The sequence below is a fragment of the Cydia splendana genome, chromosome Z, assembly GCF_910591565.1.
Source record: "Cydia splendana chromosome Z, ilCydSple1.2, whole genome shotgun sequence".
Classification (NCBI taxonomy): Eukaryota; Metazoa; Arthropoda; class Insecta; order Lepidoptera; family Tortricidae; genus Cydia; species Cydia splendana.
Window position 1 is genome coordinate 44098273 of NC_085987.1, and position 21797 is coordinate 44120069.

The 21797-nt window shown below is 36.8% G+C and overlaps 1 long non-coding RNA gene across 1 annotated transcript in view; it reads right to left on the reverse strand.

The window, feature by feature from the left end:
* The window catches only part of LOC134804157 (uncharacterized), a 460972-nt gene extending 444205 nt beyond the window's left edge, over nt 1–16767 (reverse strand). Inside the window, exon 1 of the long non-coding RNA XR_010146079.1 lies at nt 16622–16767. This is a non-coding gene — a long non-coding RNA (uncharacterized LOC134804157). The remainder of the gene's footprint in view (nt 1–16621) is intronic.
* Between the last annotated feature and the right edge of the window lie 5030 nt (nt 16768–21797).

The window sequence follows — 21797 nt, forward strand, 5'->3', positions numbered from 1 at the left end:
TACTCTTTCCAAAATATTTATCTCCCTAAAATGCAGCTTAAAAAATCGGTATTTGTCTTTGTTTTTGATACATAAAGCTTTTTCTCACGGAATTTATGCATATCGGGTCCTTTGGAAAAAAGTGAAGTTCCTATTGTCGCACAACATTGAAGTATTTAGGAGAAAAAGGAGAATGTTTACAATTTCTTTGAAAAAATGTATGTGATTTGACAGCATTTCGGTTATGGAGGCGTTACCTGGCGTGATAAAATGTCAGTTTGCCTCCTCATTCATAAGCGCTCGTTTTTCGCAACCAAGATGATGGAGTCAGACCCCAAGTACCAAGTTAAGTGTGAAGCTAACACCAACAGTAACTGCCAAGTTTGTGGCAAGCTAGCGTGGTCAGAGTCTACCCACATATTTTTATATGAGGCTTTATTTTCCTTAAAGTTTGACTGATGACATAGTGGAGCTTACAAGCAAATGTCGTAGATCATTAGTAGGTCAGAATCATCGAATCAGAATCATCGCATTTATTCGTGATAAGATAAAATATAAAGGCGGGATTCCACCAGTGTGCGGCACTGTGCGGCACAAGCATATACAGTACAAAAATGCTTGTGCCGCACAGTGCCACACACTGGTGGAATCCCGCCTTAACATACACAAGTATAGAATAACAAAGAAAGGGTCATGTAGGAAGGAGAAGTGGCCCCTGTGACGAATATGGGATTATAATGTAATTTGTTGGCTATAGACTTTGAAAAATGTGTCCATAAAATGACTTTTTTGACATTATCTCGGTGACTGTTCAAGATAGGGGGCTGAAAGTTTTAAAGGTGTTTCTATATTATAGCTAACACATTACATTATAAAAATCCGATATTCGTCACAGGGTCCACTTCTCCTTCCATAGCCTGCTAGACCATTTAAACATAAAATAATTAAATACTTTACCACGAAACGGTCCCTCAGCATAATGCTAACCCAAAAGTCAGCGCTGATCTTCCGGCGAGACCATTATGTAATTATTTTGATTTGTAAGGAGAAGCAGTCACGAATTTAATTTGACAGATGGCGCTAAAGTGAAATAATTTCTAGATTGCGAAGTTGGTGTCCAATTTCGCCTAAGTAAAATAACTACCTAGAATATAATAATTATATATACCAAGAAATTGATGTTCATTCAATTCACAATAAACAGAGCTACGTAAAAATAGTTTTAAAGTAAATACATAAGACTGTTATAAAAATTCAGGTAAAAGAAAAACCAATATTTTATATACATTTATTAATGATAATTGATAACAACAACTAGAATATTAAAAACTAATAACAGGAGGTAAGTAAGTACAATATTATGTCGTTCTTTTTAAACTGTTTAAAAATATTTACACCTGGTTTTATTATTATGTAAATAATAATTATAACCAGTAAACGGTCTAATAGCGAAGAGTCTCGACCAACACCTTGAGAGACTCTCGCTAGGTGGTTGGATCAAGGGTCAGATGCAGAAGGCGGTGATCTTGGACACGGCGCGGATAGTCCGCCGGTTCCTCTCTCTGCAGCCCTGGGGGGCTACCGCCAATACCGAAAATCGTCAATTGCGGGCAATTCTGACAGATAAAACACGGTTTGCAACCGCGAAGACAGCCGTCATCGAACGGCCCGTTCGAAAGACGATTATGGATCGAATATCGTTCCATAGACCTACCGCGAAACGGAATTTTCGGAGTTTTTGACAGCACGAAATTCGTAAAGAACTGTCAAAACACACGTTACCTCAAGAGCTAACGTTGTTCTTTCGTTTACCATAGTGCTGCCAGATAACTCGGCTTTCAGCTTTTTATCCCGTTTTTGTGGCAGTGAATCCGCGCATTGTTTTGCAAATATTTTGAATGTCCTCGGTTTTTGAGCACTGCAGCGGGATCAATAAATAGATATTTGGGGATTATGCTCGATCAACTCGCAGTTTCAAAGCAGTGCTCCTGTTTTTTCAATTTCATGACCTGGCAATTTCATTCTGTCATAATAGGGTATCATGCCCTTCGTGTATCTTATTATTATAGTTGATTGTGTCGTGCTGCGTGAAATTGTACTGTTTGTTTGTGAACTATTACAAAGATGTTTCTGTCGCAAGAGAACCTGGCTGAAGAAACCCGGCAACAAGCCGCTTGTATAGGTGCCTAATGCCAGAAAAATTCCGCTAAGTGAATGTTCTGGACGCGGAGTTTGTAAATACCACGCTGCATATTTCCACCTCAGTATGGAAATATGCAGCGTGGTATTTACAAACTCCTTATCAGTATGGGCTATCATTAAAGCCGGGTAAGTGAAATTTGTTTACATTATTTATAATAACCTCATATCAGATAAAATAATACTGTGAGTACCTGGCACACACTACTTAATATACCAATAAAATTGTATGAATTTATAAAAAATACTGATGGATATTGTTAAAAAAAATCTAGGGTTTAAAAGGAAGAACTGTCCAGTCAAATTGTATTTGTAATATATGGGTCTTCTTACCTGATTGAAATGTTAAAATAAATAAATACATAAAACATTTACAGTTAAGGTTGTTCTAGCCCCCACTCTATCTATACACAGTGTTCCTTATATGTAGATAATCTTACCTACATACAATAATTACGTATCTACCTAATTCTAAAAGAAGTTTACATATATACATAATTGATGCTAAGTAGTACTTAACCAGTATTTCAGTAAATACTTAGCAGGGCTCTTCTAAAAAAAATAGTTATACATACATTGTACATTAGAAGTAATGCACATTAATCTTATATCATATTTTATAAATGTACTAATAATTTCATTCTGCATTCCAGGGGTTTTCGATGCACACATGTGACCCTTCATGGGCCATAGGAATCTGAAGACCGCTTCTTGTATATCTTTTCCATCACGGAACGATGGTGTTCCGGACCTTTGGGAGGCGTGCGCGGAGCCGTAGGTAACACGTGAGTCCCTTTTGACACTTAATGAAATGTAAGGGGTAAACCGAGCGGATGCTGCCCTTGCCCGCGTCATGGGACGCATGCAGAGGCACCATCCGCCAGGGTGTAAGGACTATTGAGAGTTGATGGTATGTAAAATTAACTAGGCTAATGCGTGCAAGCCATGGACTAAGTACTGGGCTAAGGGATATAAATGGTATAAAACGGACGACTGCCTAATAAAATGATATGCAATTTTATTTCCGGCAGATATATTATTATTATTAGTCTAATAGAAGCAGCTAAAACAGCTTGTCTATTTCTGTGCTTGTTTTGAAGGGCAATTTTATAAAAAAACCTACCTCTTATCTATACTACTGTTTACTATTGTAATAATGTTTTGAAAGTTGTCTCTTTAGTGTACCTTATAAAAAAAGATTGCCTCTTTATCCTGTTAGGAGGTTGATATATTGATCAGTATATTTAATATTTTCCATGTGCGTAAAAATAATTTTGTGGAATAATAATCTTAACCAGTTTATTCTAATCCCAAAATATTTTAATTTTAAACTGGCTCTTAGCCCATTCGGTAGTGACCCCGTCAATGAAACAGGAATTTTCGAGCTCGAATCCTGGTAAAGGTATTTATTTCTGTGTTTATCACAGATATATGATCCGGAGTTATGAATGTTTTATATTATTCTATCTATTGTATAATTATATCTTCATTTAGTACTCACAATACAAGCTTTATTTAGCTTTCTATTGGACAAGGTCGATTTGTGTCTTAGTTTTTAGGTTTTTTACAATATGAATATACTCGTATAAGTAGAATGTAAAAAGGTATGTGTTATAATTTAATAATTTATATAAATATATTTGGTGTTCCTAATCACGCACTACGATACCACAGTAATATTAATAAGCATGTGTGTATATATCTGTGTGTTATTTTTATTAATTCACAGACACACACAATCAATTAATCGTTTAGTTAGCGCATCATGGAAAAAATGATTTACAAAATTGTCGAATGACGCTAGATGTAAAATGTGGATGACTGAAAAATAAGAATATATTAGAATTGTGCAATACAAGCAAAAGGGAGCTAAGCTAACTAAATTCGTACTATGGTGAAATATAAATTAACATTATGTAACGTTCGGTTTCCAGATATGGGAACAAGTCAACTACATCATTAACATGGACGCGTCGTACGGCAGGGCAACCCACGACGCCTTCATATGGAGCAACAGCATTAGTCAAGACTACTTCGAGCAGCGGGCATGTGGTACCAGCCAAATAGCGCACATTAGGTAGGTAGGTATGTTATAACTTAATAATTTATATAAATATATATTGTGTTCTTAATCATACACTAAACCAGTGGTGGGCAAAGTACAGCCCGCGGACCATCTGCGGCCCGCGAATGGATTTTATCCGGCTCGCCGACGGTCCTATGAAATAATTAGTATATGACATTGGCCCACGATTATCACATATCAAAATAAATTTTGGCTACAATTCTGGCCCTCCACTTAAATTTCCTTAATTTCTGGCCCCCCATGAAGAAAGTTTGCCCACCACTGCACTAAACGATCCTACAGTAAGATCAATGAGCCTGTGTGAGTGTATGTGTGTTTGGGAGCTACGTACTACAGACAGACATAGATGCACATGTTACGTCAGGGGTTAATTAATGGTTTAACGCAGCGGTCGGCAACAGGCGGCCCGCGGGCTGCATGCGGCCTGCTAATCTTTCGCTTGCAGCCCGGCCCGCGAGCCCACGCAGTGCAACTGTTATTTTAAACGTCAAACTTCTATGAAATTATGACGCATAAATAACACTTGCCTACACTGTGCATGCTATCAAAATCGTTGCAGCCTTATCTTGGTCTAACTCTAGTTGTAAAATGCGGAGGACGGAAATAACAGGAATATAATTGTGTCTTATATATTATTATCCCTGACAGAACGGCAATAATTGCCGCTTATTGTACATATATGCATTTAGGGTGAGAGACTCTTCGTTTGTTTGTGTTAGTTACAAATAAATGTTTCCAATGCGGCCTTCAGAAAAGGTTCCGTAACACCAGCGATGGTTTTTAGGCAGATATTAACCCAATATTAATATAATGTGCTTATTATAATTTTAGAAGACTCCGGGTATCCACTGCGGGAACACGGAACACCTTATGATTTCTGGAACCGGCGCCGCAGAAGAATCCCCGAGGCTATAACGCCATACAAAAGAAGGCGCGCTCCACTATAGAGCTAACATTTGGGATATTAAAAGGTAACTTTGTGTTATGGACACTGATTTGCAGTTCTTTATTATTTTTTATTTATTCAGGTAAACACTAAGTATAAGTTTACAGCTGCAAGATGCCAAGGCACTTATACTGTTAATAATACATAGTCAGTATCATAAAATTCATAACAATGTATACACTTTTCGAACTATCTCTAACATACATATTATGTATTACTAAGTTACCTAGAAATTAAAAAAAAACTGATAATAAGTAACATAGGTAGGTAGATTTGCATTGGGGGGTGACGAGAAAGCTGTTTAATTGGCCGACAGATCCAACAACCATCGGCATAGGGGCTGTCCATAAATTACGTCATCGATTTTTGACGATTTTTGACCCCCCCCCCCCCTATAATCATCCAAAAATCATGCTTCAAATGACCCCATTTCCTCCTACTTCATGCTACCGTCATCCGATGTCCAGACCCCCCCCCTAATTTGAAATGACGTAATTTATGAATAGCCCCATAGGTCCTACTATAGGCTTAGGTCCTACTTAGATACGCTTTCCCCAGGGATAGCACGCGCATTGTTGGTGTGTGTCTGTTTCCCGGCGACACTTCAACGACATGTAACTATTACACGTCGAAAACTTTCAAAATGGCGAAGTCATTGTAAACTAGCGTCTAAAGAAAATAAGAATCATAAAATTAGTATTCTAAATCAGCGGTCGGCATCATTTTAGCAGCCAAGGGCCACATAGTAGTTAAAAAGTTGAAGCGGGCCGCACTTTGTTAATATGTGTTACTTTATCAAACATTGTCGTTTGTCAATATTACATACAAAATAGCCAAGGGGGCTCGCGGGTCGCAAGTGAGAGGTTCACGGGCCGCCTATTGCCTACCGCTGTTCTAAATAATAATCAAATTCCTAGTAATGTAATGAAGATGTCAAACAGTAATATTAGTACATAGTAAGTATAGAAATAATTCTAATACCAGTTCTTATGATGTTTCAGTTACACCACCACCATGGCCACTACTGTCTGATCTGTGGTCCGTGCTGTGCCTATACGCGAAGACCGTACTCCCGACGACGGCAATGAAAATACCACTGCCGGCTTTTTAAGGAGCTACATTACCAGCTGATAATGCAACTATTACCCAATGCCCCGTACCTACGTAGTATAGAAGAAGACTAAGACTTATCTACTATATTAGCAGAGGCTAGCAAACTAGTCTTATTTCCTATGAGGCCATAACTTCACGCCACGAGGGAGTATGGAGTAAGGTGATATGAGTATAACGCTCTAAAACCGTATGCTGTGGTAATTATTAAATTCAACATAGAAAGCCAATGTAAGGCATAAGGATAATAAGGCACATATATTTGAATCGCCTCCTTTACAGGAATAAATTGTGTAATTTATTGTACCTGCTAGTTAAACTAATACACGATTAGCAGCACTAAGCGTTGTATTGGCCAAGTTGACTACGGAGTAATATACCTAGCAGGTACAATAAATTACATTTGTTTCTGGGGGATTTAAAATATGTGTCTTAACCAGACGCAGATTGTGCCGATTGTGTTATTAACTATGAGAACGGAAAAAAATGTTGCATAACTTTGTCTAGTATAGTTCAGAATATTTTTTTTATATAGATGATGTAGATATACAAAGATAGATCGATAGAATACTTTAAAATTTAAAGATGTATAATGCGTGTGTTTATTTTTTAAGATGTATGATTTGTTCAAAATTCCATGGCAGAATTTTGTTACAAAACAATCAGTGTAGTAGTATAGTATATAACGATAAGCAAACATGTTACTCGTAAAGAAATAATTACACACGAACGAAATATATAAGACTTGTAATGTAAAAATCTAAATGTTATATCTGAGTTATGTAAACTTCGAAAACTTTTAGCTGTGGCGGCGAACAATTATTTCATGACACGACAGGCGTGCCTTACGCCATAGAATATGATGGCACGCCTGTCGTGTCATGCGCCACACGTTGAAATCATTAATGACACGCCTGTCGTGCCAACCGCACCGAAACGGTTATAAATGTACCTATGATAAATAATTTTACAAGGTTACGTAGGTTATTTTATTTCTTACTCTTGTATGTGCATATAAACATAGTCAATGATTAGTCAATAATATGTAAATGACATTAGAGTGCGACCAAGATAAGTATGCAGTGATTTTTATAGCACAGACGTGCAAGTGTATTTTAAACTCCAAATTTCTATGAAATTATGAATTTAAATAACATTTGCACGTCTGTGCTATAAAAATCGCTTAATATCTTGGTCTCACTAACTCTTTTCGAATGTAGACAATAAGGGAAGAGGAGGAAGCTTCTGCCCATTTGCCGCCTGATTCTGCATGTACTGAATGTGTTAGTCCCGAATTTTATTATATTTATTTTTAAAAAATAATTATACAATTTTAACCCTTTACCAGGCTGGCAATTCGAAAATGACAATCGAATGTCTTACTCATCAAAAATAGAACACATGTTTGAAGTGCCATACGTGGGAAATATAACCCTTAACCCTTAGCCTGGTAAAAGGGTTAAATTTTTTACACAAATAATTTGAATGATTGCTGTATGTACTGTGATAAATAAAACAATGTTAATGTGAAGACAAACTTTTTATTGAAAATCTCCCAACTACGTGTTCGACCACTGCCCGACAATCTGCGAGATATAGTCGCGACGCTTCCGTGTACTGATAAAAATAGCTAAATTCAACAAAATATACTTTACGTATAATTTTATTATTTTTTATTTTAACAAAAATAGGACAAAATTCAATATACATTATACACTTTCAATAAAGAATATTTCAAATCAGTCTAAGCAAATAAAGTTATAAAATTAATTAAAAAAAAAAGACCAAAGTTTTTTCTACCGCATCAGTTCGCGGGTGTATAAGTGGTCGTTGGCTTCGATCACCTTCATCTCCAGCACCACCTCATCTTCTTGTGGCTCCTGTTACAGTTGACCGGGTTGGAGTTGTGATTAGGCGACGGACCGGCGCGGCTGGTAGACTGGGAGTCGAGGGCAGGATAGCCCTATGAGGCGCTGCCAGACATGCTCTGGAGTCTGTGGAAATGTTAATAAAAACAAGAATTATATTTAGATATATACAAATTATTGTATTAAACCATTTCTTATTCTTATATTCCTATTCTTATACTTCAGTGAACGGTGTGAAATTGAAATTAACTTTATATGTCAAATCTAATTATTCTTATTTATTATAATTTAGACATTTGTAGACCTTTAAAGCATGAGGTATAGGATATACATATAAGTATGTGGCCAGCCTACTTGGCATCTAGGTAAGTAGGTACCCATGTTGGTGTTGGCGTTGGGCAGACACTTTTATTTCAAAGAAAGTATGAAAGCGAAAGGAAACCGTTGATTATCTCATACACAATCAGGATAGTTTCATGAGTACGAAACGTTACTGTGATCCAAATCAGTAAAAATGCCTACCTTTGTTGGCCTCCATATCATTATAGAAATTTCCATTTTCCAGCAATAGCTGGAAGCGAATAAGCTTGAACATATTCCTTGCCAGGGTGCTCACTGTAGGTCCATTGTGATTCCCACTAGTCTGGAACTAAAAAACACATGAATTAGAGCATATTTCCCTAAAATAACCGGCTACAGGAGCCGCGGAAAATCAATAGACTATTTGACCTTAAGAACTTACAAAGTAATATTATAAATTACTTTTGAGAAAATATTAATAATAGGTAGATTGAAAATTATCCTTTAAACTGCTTATATATTTTTTTATGTAAAAAGTTGTACATGTAACTGTTCACTGTTTAACAAGTATCTTATTACTATTTGTTTCATAAGTCGAGGGAGAGTAACCAAAAGTATGCAACGAAACTATGTAGTTTCGAAAGTCATCGGGTACTAGGATGTAATTTATATGTTTGGTTCGTATAATTTTCTTGATAAAAGCAACTAAAATAATCAAAAGTAGGTACATTGTGATACATAGTTTCTAAAAGTCGTCAAGTACTTCAATTATAAAGCGTAATTTCTTCTGCTTAGTAAGTATTTTTTTAAAGACAAGAAAGATTTTCTTACCTTTTTCAATGTAAATACAAATTTTATAATATTAAAATATGTGGTACAACAGACAAACATCGGCGACATCAAGACAGCCATAAGACAGTAAACAAAGTATTTGACATTGACAGTCTTGACACTACTGCTTCATCTATTAAAATTATATTCGAAAAACAGCAAAAAATGTTAAATTGGTATTATAACTTATTCTACGAAGGTTTTTAGTATAATTGTACGTTATAAGTACGAACTAATTATTTAAGTATATCTAACTCAGTTTTAAGTAAATTATTAATTTACCGGTTTTATATCCCAGCGTGGGATATGAAGTGTGATGCGCACTTTACGTTAGGTTCGTTCGTTCCATTCACGTCGGTCAATTCTATGGATTCGAAAGACGTAAGCCAAAACGAAAGAGTTTCCCGGTAAGGTCCAGTTGGTTCGTTCGAACTAATTTACGTGCGGATAGCGCTCTATCGTTCGATTTTCACGGTAGGGCCCCTGACCACCGGTAGCTTGCGCCTTGCCCCGCTGCTGGCGGCACCCTAGGTTAGGTTTTTTATAATGTGTTTATATTAATTTTTATTGTTTTGTAAGTGTTTTTATATTTTACTTTTATATTCATATTATAAAATAACCTAACTTAAGATGAGAAATAAATAAAGAGAAAAGTAAATTATAATAACTTAATCTTAATCTAAATTATAAATTTAAGAATTCTGAAGAATTAATAATGGTAATAAAAAAAAACCTAATAAATTTTCTTTTCACATTAACCAAGTTTTGTACTTATGAAAATATTTCACGCAAAATTAAATGTAAATAATATATTTTTTTTTAATAATATAACCCTCTCGCTCCAGCAGTGGGACATAATTATATTATATAGGCTGAATTATTATTAAATTATAAAATAATATTAGATTTGTCTTAATGGTTCTACCCACAATTAATAAAATTCCAATTATTATTTCACCAAGTTTTACATATCAGAATAGCAATTAACTAAATATTTAAAATTAACAACTGACTAAAACTTTCCTAAGTTTGATCGGTTTTAAAATTAATAAAAAAATACCCAATAGGAGAGCGTCAAGCGTCATACAAAATAATTTGATTCGTTTTTTGTACACTTTCATAGAGAATTATATTAAATATTGCCATGGGCTGAATTCGAATGTATTATGCTACCAATTTCCATAATAAACAAATGCATGTGAAGGGTAAATACGTGAAACGGATATTTTTTACGCCTTCCCATATTTGATGAAAATAAATAATAACAATTTAACATTTGTTTTCACCACACCAGCTGGTAAAGGATCTCTTGATTGTTCAAAAACTGATAAGAAAGTTGCGTTTTATTCACGTGTAAGGGAAAGTAATAAGACGTAAATTTTGAGTTATTTCCTTATGTCAGCTGGTAGAATTGACTTTTAAATGATGATTATGAATAATAAATATTTAATGACGTTCATTTGGATTTGATTTGGTTTGATTTTGTTTGTCAGTGTGGCTAATTCCGTCATATTGAGGGCTATTCCGTCCACGCGCATATATTTCTTTGATTTTCAATCGTAGGATAAATAAACCATTTGTTTTTGATTGCTGAAAGTAAAAGTAATCACTGCTTCGTCGATGAAATTATAAATTTTGTTCGTTGTTCTAGAAAAAAGCTAGTGGATGGAATAGCCTCTATGACGGAATTAGCCACATTGACCTTAATATTTTCTTCGGGTTGGTGTGGTGAAAAATTTTGTGTTTCACTTGGGGGCAAAATTTGTTTAACCCTCGTGCTTTGAAACTCTCGCAACGCTCAAGATTCCACTTTTTAACCACTCGCTACGCTCGTGGTTCAATTTTGGAATCTTTTGCTTGCTCGGGTATCAATATTAGCACGAGCTGTGTGGAAAGCGAAGAGTCGTGAAATGTATTGGATCCTATACATTCCACGACTCTTCTCTTTCCGCACAGACTCTAAACACCAACTTTGCCCCCTTGTAAAACAAGTTTCTATTCAGTGGTGGGAAGGGAGGGACACATGTGTTTTTTTTGTGCGTGCGTTTTAAAACTTTTTACGTTGAATAATTTATTTATTGCCTACACATACAATCTACATTTTTAATAATTTAAAGTTAAATTATTAATCATCAGTCAACCTTTAGGCTATGTAATATATGGTATTACTAAGATTATGAAAGACTTGTATCCATGGTCATGAAAAAAAATATACTAGGATGTTAGGGTACGTAATAATTATAGTAAATAACTTACAACTTTCTGAGACAATGTCTTTCAGATCCATCTCTGAATCAGAAACCTATAAATACCTTGGCATGTCACAGTCGTTGGGTATTGAGGAAGAAGGTATTAGACGGTCGGTGAAGGAGCGCTTTTTCAGTCGGCTCACAAAAGTACTCAACAGTCTTTTGTCAGGAGGCAACAAAGTGCGCGCCTTCAACGCCTGGGTAATGCCTCTACTCACATACTCCTTTGGCATACTAAGGTGGACTCAGACCGAGCTGGATGCCCTGGATCGGAGGGTCCGACAGCTGCTCACCACTCACCGTATGTTGCACCCACGCTCGTCTGTTATGAGATTGTACATCCCACGGAAATGTGGAGGTCGCGGCTTTCTAAACGCCAAAAATCTCCACAACCGTGAGGTGTACAATCTCAGGAATTATTTCCTCAACAACGAGTGTGGGATGCATTGTGATGTGGTGGCAGCTGACAAGGGCCTCACGCCGCTCTCCTTGGCGAACGAGAACTGGCGCAAACCTGTAGAACTAAGCACCGAGGACCGCAAGGCGGTATGGAAGGATAAGCAGCTACACGGGCGGTTCTACAAGGCCCTCACGGGACCCGATGTGGACCTGCTCGCGTCGGTGAACTGGTTACGATTCGGGGACCTCTTCGGAGAAACCGAGGGTTTTGCCTGTGCAATTGCGGACGAAGTGATGATGACGAACAATTATCGGAAATATATCCTGAAGGACGATACGGTCGACATTTGTCGGGCATGCCGCCGTCCCGGAGAGTCACTCAGGCATATTATCTCCGGTTGTTCTCATCTTGCTAACGGCGAGTACTTGCACAGACATAACCTCGTAGCCAGAATTATTCACCAGCAGCTTGCCCTCCTATACGGCCTTGTGGACCGCGAAGTGCCGTACTACAAGTACTCACCTGCGCCAGTTCTCGAAAATGGTCGTGCCACGCTCTATTGGGATCGATCTATCATCACTGACAGGACTATTGTAGCCAATAAGCCTGACATCGTGCTGATAGATCGATCGCAGCGCCGGACCGTGCTCGTCGACGTCACCATCCCCCATGATGAGAATCTCGTGAAGGCCGAGAAGGACAAGTCCAGCAAGTACCTAGACTTAGCCCACGAGATAACCGCTATGTGGGATGTTGACTCGACGATCATTGTTCCTATAGTCGTGTCAGCGAACGGTCTCATAGCGAAGAGTCTCGACCAACACCTAGAGAGACTCTCGCTGGGTGGTTGGATCAAGGGTCAGATGCAGAAGGCGGTAATTTTGGACACGGCGCGTATAGTACGTCGATTCCTCACTCTGCGGCCCTGACCACCGGCAGCTTGGACCCTGCCCCGCTGCCGGCGGCACCCTAGGTTAGGTTTTTTATAATGTGTTTATATATTTTTGTTATGTTTTGTAAGTGTTTTTATATTTTACTTTTATACTCACATTGTAAAACCCTAACCTAAGACCCTAATTGAATAAAGAGAATAATAAATAATATAGAGTATGTGTAATGACTAATGATGTTTTTATGCAACGCATTTGGGTAAAAAATAAGATTAGATAAAAAGTTGGCAAGCGACGAAGTATGTAAGTGCATCAAAAACGTGAAATACCTGTGGAATTAATACCATTCCGTGGCACTTTTCTGACGTATTCGCTAACTCAGGAGGGTCTTTTTAAAAGGGCTTATTTCTAGAGATGCACCGAATATTCGGTTACTATCCGGTATCCGGACATTATTTTAATATACGGCCGGATAGCGGATATTGACCTTCTATCTGGCCAGATACCGGATAGTCACATTGCTTGATTTCGGAGTAAACATAATGGGATTTAAGAAACAGTCACGGTTATAACCGTAAGCGTTGTCATTTTAAAACAATATAAACATTCCACTGACATGCTCGTGTACTCATTCGAACTTAGAAATGAGTCCGCGCGAACGCTCACTACGAAACAAGTCAAAATCTGCACAATGCGCACCTGAAAAACCGAAATGTAGGTATATTTCCGCAGGCCAAAGCTTCGGCGGCCGGATACCGAATATTCGGCCGATGGGCAGGCCGAATATCCGGTATCCAGCCAAACAACTATCTGTTGCATCTCTACTTATAAATACGAAAGCTGTAGTCTCAGGTTAGGAAACCAAATCATTTACGTAATCAGTTATTATTCCTGCGGGCTCAGCACGGTTCCATTTTTATCGACTATCACTATGCGCGTCCCTTTCGCACTTACATACTTGTTAGAACGTGACAGGCATGGTGACAAGGGATAAAAACGCGACCGTGCTAAGCCGCCTGAATTCAATAAGTACTTCGAATGACACTTGACATCATTCAAAATTTGGCTCCTGTTTTGTTAAATGACAGGCGATCTTGTACAGATGTAGTGCATAATTATTTTCCATCGTATTTTCACGGAAACTTACGAACGTGTCATGCTTTTTCAGTCAGTCTCGGTACAAAAAGTACTGAGGTTGACTGAAGTAGCATGACAGATACGAACGTTTCCGAGAAAATGCGATGGAAAACAATTATGCTCTACGTCTGTACATTGTAGATCTGTGACATTAGTTATCAAATTTAATTTAGACAATCAGGCCTATTCGGATTTCGAGATAATCACAAGATCTTGAGACGATTTAGAGATCAAAAGGTTCAAGAGGACCTCCAGAATCGCGGAAACGTGAAATTTGACATATCTATCTTACAAATATCTTTAAATTATCTGTATCGTAACTTGTTGAAGTCTAGTAGAAATCTAATTCATTTTCCGAAGCGAACCGAATATCGCTATAATATACCTGCCTAAAGGGGCCCACTGATTAACAGTCCGCCGGACGGTATCGGCCTGTTAGTTGTTCGGAACTGTCAAAATTTCGTTCTAACTGACAGGCCGATACCGTCCGGCGGACTGTTAATCAGTGGGCCCCTTAAAAGTTATAAAAAATCTTAAAATACGGGTACTTATAAACGTTACGTAGCTCGCTGTTTTTCAGTTTATTTTTTAACTAAGAATGTTGCAGGGCTCTGTTTCCCACATTTTTAGTGACAGTATTTGTCTACTGTCCGAAAAGTAGTAAAGTGTGGTCACATTTTATTGATCTAAGTAGGTATATACTGTTATTATTTACAAAACACACATTTTACGCTGGTAAGATATTGTAAGTTATTTTCAAAGGCTTATTTTGTTTATACAAGTTTTATAATTTATTTATAGCAAGTTCGTATCAAAATAGAGTTATTTACATTTCTTCAATATACCTATCTATATCCACGGTGTAACATGAGTAAACCGAATAATTTTAACCACGCATTTCTGAGGTCAAAAGAAGGAAAAAATGTAATATGAGTTTAGGTCAATTTCGCCAAAAAAATTTTTTTTTGTATTGTTTTTTTTTTTTTTAATTTTTGAATGTATTTGTACATTAAAAATAAATGTAATTGGTAAACTTGTCACCTGCTTGTCACTTAAAATTGATTTTTACATTTCTTTTTCGTAAAACCTACTGTTTGCAAAGTGTTACTTGTCACTTTTTGACATCTATCAATAAGGATATTTAGACTACGTCCCATAGCAGCAACATCACCATCAAAAATGCCTTTTACACTATGTAAGAATAAATACTTGTTTTTTTTTTAATTAATATTATCTCTGAAACTAGGCGAATTTCAAAAAAGTTTATAGGACATTTTTGTCTCTAAATATGATCAGGAATACGCTGTTAAAATTATTCGGTTTCCTCATGTTACATCGTGTATATATGTTGCAGTCAAAAGTGTGAACTGGTCAAAAGAACTTTTAACCGACGAAAACAGGCAAAACTGCTTTTGACTGAGCATGTTGGTCAAAAGTAGTTTTACCTGAAAATCATACCTATTTCTGGCAGCAGTTTCGTTTTTAGGGCGTAGCAAAAAAAAACTAACCCTAACCTACCTATCTCTGGGAACAGTTTCGTTTTTTGGGCGTAGCAAAAAAAAAACCCTAATCTACCTATCTCTGCGAGTACTTTTGACTGATAGTAACAGTCACAATTACTATTAACCAATGATTTTCAGGTAAAACTACTTTTGACCAACATGCTCAGTCAAAAGCAGTTTTGCCTGTTTTTGTCGGTTAAAAGTTCTTTTGACCAGTTCACACTTTTGACTGCGACATATACATATATACAGTCAGCAGCAGAAGTTGCTAATAAGCGGACGAGGTGTTCTAAATTAGGTACCTTGACGCGCTCTTACTGCCCAATTCGAACTCTAAGATACGTCAATTAATAGATTTAGAAACGATATGGATTAGATCTTTCTTAATACGTATCTAATCCATATCGTTTCTAGATCTATTAATTGACGTATCTTAAAGTTCGTATCGGGCCGTTTTCTCTTAAAAATAAAGTCGCGTCTTGATCATTTTGAGTGATGGTACTGTCGAACTGATCTGATGATGGAGACAGGAGGTGGCCATAGGAACTCTGTGATGAAACAACGCAACGTTATTGTGTTAGGGGTTTTTAGAATTGTCTCGATGAGTATTAGTTGTCTGTTGTAAGAAAAGTACAGTCAGCGATAAAAGCTTGTACCAAAAATGAAATTTTTGCCAAAAACTTATATTTATTTATTTATATTTTATTATCATGTCATATCATCAGAAAATCGGCCATAGGGTATTTGTCTACATTTAAAACAAATTATTTTTCACCACACCAGCTCGGAAAGGCTTACTTTGCACTTCAAAAACTGATAGCAAAGTTGCATTTTATTCACATGTGAGGCAAAGTAATCTAATGCAAATATTGAGTTGTTTTCTTATGTTTGCTGGTAGAATTGACTTTTAAATGATGATTTTAGACGATACATATTTAATAACATTGATTTGGATTTGATTTGGTTTGATTTTATTTGATATTTTACATTTAATATTTGCTTCATTGACCTTAATATTTTCTTCGTGTGGTGAAAAATTTTGTGTTTCACTCGGGGGCAAATTTTGTTTAACCTTCGTGCTTTGAAACCAACGCTCAAGATTCCATTTTTCGAACCACCCACACATAGCACGAGCGGTTAAACAACAACTTTGCCCCCTTGTAAAACAAATAACTATTACACCATGCATGAAATAAAGCTCCAGAAAATTAATAGAGAAACGTAGACAGCAGTTATTTTTAGACACAATTTCTATTTTAAAACCCGTATAAGACTATAAAGAGTAGGGTAATTTGATTGTGACGTCACAATGACATACTAGTGTTTTATATAAATTCCATAGTAACAAAATCGTTTTGACAGTTCGAAAAAATATACTGATTTGACTAGTAGTCAAATACCCTTCGAGCAACACGGAAGGGAGGCGGCATTCGCACTATTTCCCCTCTGCCTAGGTACGAGATCAACTGATCTAGCGCGGGTAATAAAACTAGTTGCGCTCGGATTTTTCACTAGACCGAGTCCAGACGCGCGCGTGAACACAGCAGCAGAAAAATGCCTAATTGCTCGGTTTTTTGTTGTAAAAAGAGGTCGGGGACATCAAATTTACAAATAGAAGGTGTTACATTTCACATGTAATATTTTTTTTACATATCATACGTTTAATTACATTTAAACACAATTATTATATTTTAGTCTCATGTAATTGTTGGATTTATCGATTTTGCTCGCCCAGTACAAATTGCGGATCGGTCGAGCGACAAATCCGACTTCTCATCTCTCAGAATACAATAAAATTCATGGACGAAAATGTGTTAGTGTGCGTGTTGTGACACTTGTGCAAAGAATATAATACTCACTAGGAGAAGAACGATAACTCCATACAAAAAAATGTCCCTTTCAAAAGTTCGTTTATACTACTAGCGTTCTGGTAGGATACCATTGTAATTAGAATTAACAACCCGTTTAGCCTAGCGGGTATTGGCAGTAATCCAGTTCAGGAAGCTAATGGTCCTGGGTTCGAATCCCAGAGAGGGAATTTATTTTTGTATTTTTTTCTTTTTTGTTGGGGTCAGGTTTTTAAGAGCCCATCAACGTGCACACTAGCGCCACTGCTGAATACATTAAACTAGTTTTTATGTTATTGGATTCGTCAATCTACCCGTCCAAAGTTAAAACGGCCGTTTTTGTTTTGAGCTCATAGATCGACGAATCCAGCAACATAAAATCTATTTTGATGTATTCAAAAGGTACCTAAATACACAATACAGTCCGTAGCGGCCCCTTTTTTAAATACATGTCGTTAAATTTAAATAATCACGATTATTTAGCAGTGGCGCTAGTGTGCACGTTGTTGGGCTCTTAAATTAGCATTTCACAAATAAGTAAAAAAATACGTTAAAAGATAATGATTAGGTACTATATTCAGAAATTCGTGAAATATAAAAGGTAACAAAAAGTTACGTATTATTAGGATATAAATATTTTCATAATACATATGAATACATACACTGATATGGCAATTATGGTTACAAGTTGTTATTACATCTATCCGGTTATCGGACATTTTCTGCTTCACAGCTCCGCGCAGCGTTCTTGGTCACCGGGAAACTAGTTTGGATATGCGGCAGATACGTGCCCTTCTGAGCTTTTTCCAAGAAATCATATGACGGCCCAGGATTATATTGATGATTCACTTTCTAAAACAAAATAGTCAAAAAATTAAACAATATAATCTATCTTCCTAATTACTAACGTCGCTAATTCCTAGGGTTACCAGCTTAAACAATGTGGGGTTTTACATCTATGTTGAATTTTGATTATAATTTCGGACGCGATATAGCGTCCGCGGGACTTACGGGGATAGTAAGATTAAATTATTATATTTGAATTTGGTAATTAGCACGCTCATTTTTATTTAAAGATTAATATATATCTTACCTTGAAATTATCGCTGTTTCTGATTTACTACAACGGTTTCCACACACACATTAGGGCTTTCAATAATCCGGATAAGAATTGTTGATAAAGTCGCCATTGCCGGATACATACAGCAAGGAAGGAAGTGAGACAACGGTTTAAATTTAACTAAGTCTGTGCGAAGACGCATTTAGATATGTTGCTCGTACATATGAATAGTTTTTATTTTTAAAATTAATAGGTAAATAAATATATTTCAAGTGAATAAATCGTTTTATATGAAAATTAATATTTTTGCATTAAATGACTTAAATGACAGCATTGACATTAAAGACTTTTATCTTGTCTATGTTCTTACCGGCCAGACCCAAATCAAGGCCTATCAAAGAGGCCAATTGACGAAGATTTTTTTTTTTATCAATGAGGGTAGAGGCACGTCTACCCTTCGTAGATTTTATGAACATAGACAAAGACAAACTGAAATATAATAGATAATAATATACACATATCAAAAAATAAATAATAATTTACATATGACTACTTCATAAAATACAAATCAAAATATATTTGATAAAATAATTTGATTTGTTCCTAGAAATCGTATCTATAGACAAAGCCAGTTCTAGCAATGTTGCTGTAGTAAAATATTTTGATGTAAATTACTGGCAATCTCGTCTGGGAACGGACAACACATGTACAATTTTGAAGGGTCACATCGTTTCAAGGAAGTCAATAGGCCTTGCACTTGTGCCTCGTCCGTACACAAAAAGAGATCGAGGTTTGCAAGATTTGTCTTTGACGTGTGTCATTTTCTATGTATTTGTGTCGTCATTACAGATTGGATTTTGTATGTAAGAGCATCTTTCCCCCCGCAAAAAATGGCGGAAAGATTTGTACGGTAAGATATCGCTTGGGCCCTTCCGACGTGTCGGAAGCCGGTGTTGCTCGAAGCAAATACCCTATTTCCTATTTCATAAACAAGAGCGGTGTTCTGATATCTGGCGGTCTAGCATGAGTTGCGTTCTCATGCGTCCATACTTGAAGTCCCGCTAGATGTATCATCATCAGATCACATTCATAACGAAAAAAAGGTTTTGACAAAAATTTCATTTTTGGTACAAGCTTTTATCGCTGACTGTACTTTTCTTACGACAGACAACTAATACTCGTCGAGAGAATTCTAAAACCCCTAACACAATTTGGTTGCGTTGTTTCATCACAGAGTTCCTATGGCCACCTCCTGTCTCCATCATCATATTTTTTTTTATTTAGACTTTATTTCGGACATCACAGATCCATAAATGAGTAGTTAGGTACAAGTGGTCTACTCACATGGCCCACGATTGCCCAAATACACGCTCGCGAAAAACATCGCAAATACGACCTGGCTGCAGAAGATCTCAGAGCCTCATTCACTCCTCTTGTGGTCTCCTGTGATGGCGCTGTTGGAACGGAATATGAATCCTTTATAAAAAGAACATCCCTTAAGCTCCATGAAAAATGGTCGAAACCATACTCACAAATAATCAACTGGATCAAAGTCAAAATACAAATATCAACATCAGAGCTGTCTCTCTAAGAATTAGAGGAACGAGAAGAAGGATAGAAAGATTTGGATCTGAAGACGGCTGTGGAATACCCATCCTTGAAGATTAGATTTCTCTTCTTGCTACCACACAACTGTATTGAAATAAGCTTAAAATTGTATTATTTAACGTAATAAATGTGTTATCAAAAAAAAGTAGTTAGGTACAATAATAATATTACTTATCACTATGTTAGTATTGACAACACACCTTATATTTAAGTACATACATTATTTACAAGTCATTTATCCCTCCGGTAGACTGGGACATGCATCGAGGCCCAATATTTATAAAAGGGATTATCAAGCCTTTCGCTAATTTTGCTTAGAAAACTGTTGGAGCTGTTTCTCAATCGGTGCATCTGAGATGCTGTGCGTTTTCTCATAATGGCGTAGAAATCATCCAGTCGTGCCTCCGCAAACATCCCAGAGGCACTGCAAAACCGAGGCAGCCCCAACAGCATTCTGTACCCATTGTTGAATTGGACGCGCACGGCGCCGTAAGTCCGCTTCGTATATTTGATCCACAGGCTGCACGTATAGAACGTTTGGCAGTATGACTTAAATAGCGTTCGCTTCACCTCAATCTTACTGCGTGCAAACCTGCATATTGCATTGTCATCAGATTTATACATGCATGCAAAATTTCAGCTCAATCGAAAACCGGGAAGTGGATCAAATTTAACTTGCAAGATTCCATTACATAGTTACATACAGGTCGACATAATAAAAGCTTGTTAAGGCCACCTCCTGTCTCCATCATCAGATCAGCTCGATGGTACCATAATATTGCATTGTCAACCGATTTATACATGCATGCAAAATTTCAGCTCAATCGGAAACCGGGAAGTGGATCACATTTAACTTGCAAGATTCCATTACATAGTTACATCGTCGGGTGAGAATACGTTTGTGCCATACGCCACTTACCCATTTGCAGGAGAGCGAAAAGAAGCAAAAAAAAAATTTTTTCGGAAAGTTTTACATTTAGGAAATATTGAACGTATATATCATTAAGGCATATATGTTTACTATTTATTAAATAGTAAACATATATGCCTTAATGATATACTATTTATAGTACCAAACAAATATTGTAAATACAGTGGTAATCATGAAATAAAAGCATTTTTATTTTTGTCATATCCGTTTTGATGAGTAAATGTTAAACGCATAATGTATGACATGACACAAAAGTTGTGGATATGTCAAACTTTTGTGATAATTTTCTGTTGACAGAGTGTAATTATCCTATAGTAAGTAAATTGCGGATATGGCACAACATTTTTAAAAAAGTTTTTTTCAAAAACCGATTAGTGTCAATTATAGCATATTTTTTGGTATTTTAGGAATAATTAAAAAACGATTTTCTCAAAAATGGATATGGCACAAACGTATTTCAAACCCAAAATTGCCTTATGGCTGTACACATCTATAGTGAGGCCGATAGTGTCTTACGCCTCTGTAGCATGGTACAGGAAAACGACGCAGAAGGTAACAGTGACGAAGCTTGGCAGCCTGCAAAGAACTGCCTGTGTCTTCGTCACTGTGGCCATGTCATCCTCCCCGACAGCAGCCCTAGAGGCCATACTAAATCTTCCGCCCCTTCACCTGTATCTAGAGTTGGAGGCGAGATCTAGTATGCTTAGAATAGCGGGCGCGAGGAGAGGCAATTGGTTATCGCAAACTCTGAGACTGTTTAAGGAATCAGTGTACGATATTCCTGTTCTTGGGATGCCATCCGACACTATGTCACCCAAATTTTGTCCACTCAAACTTTACTCAGTGGAACTCCC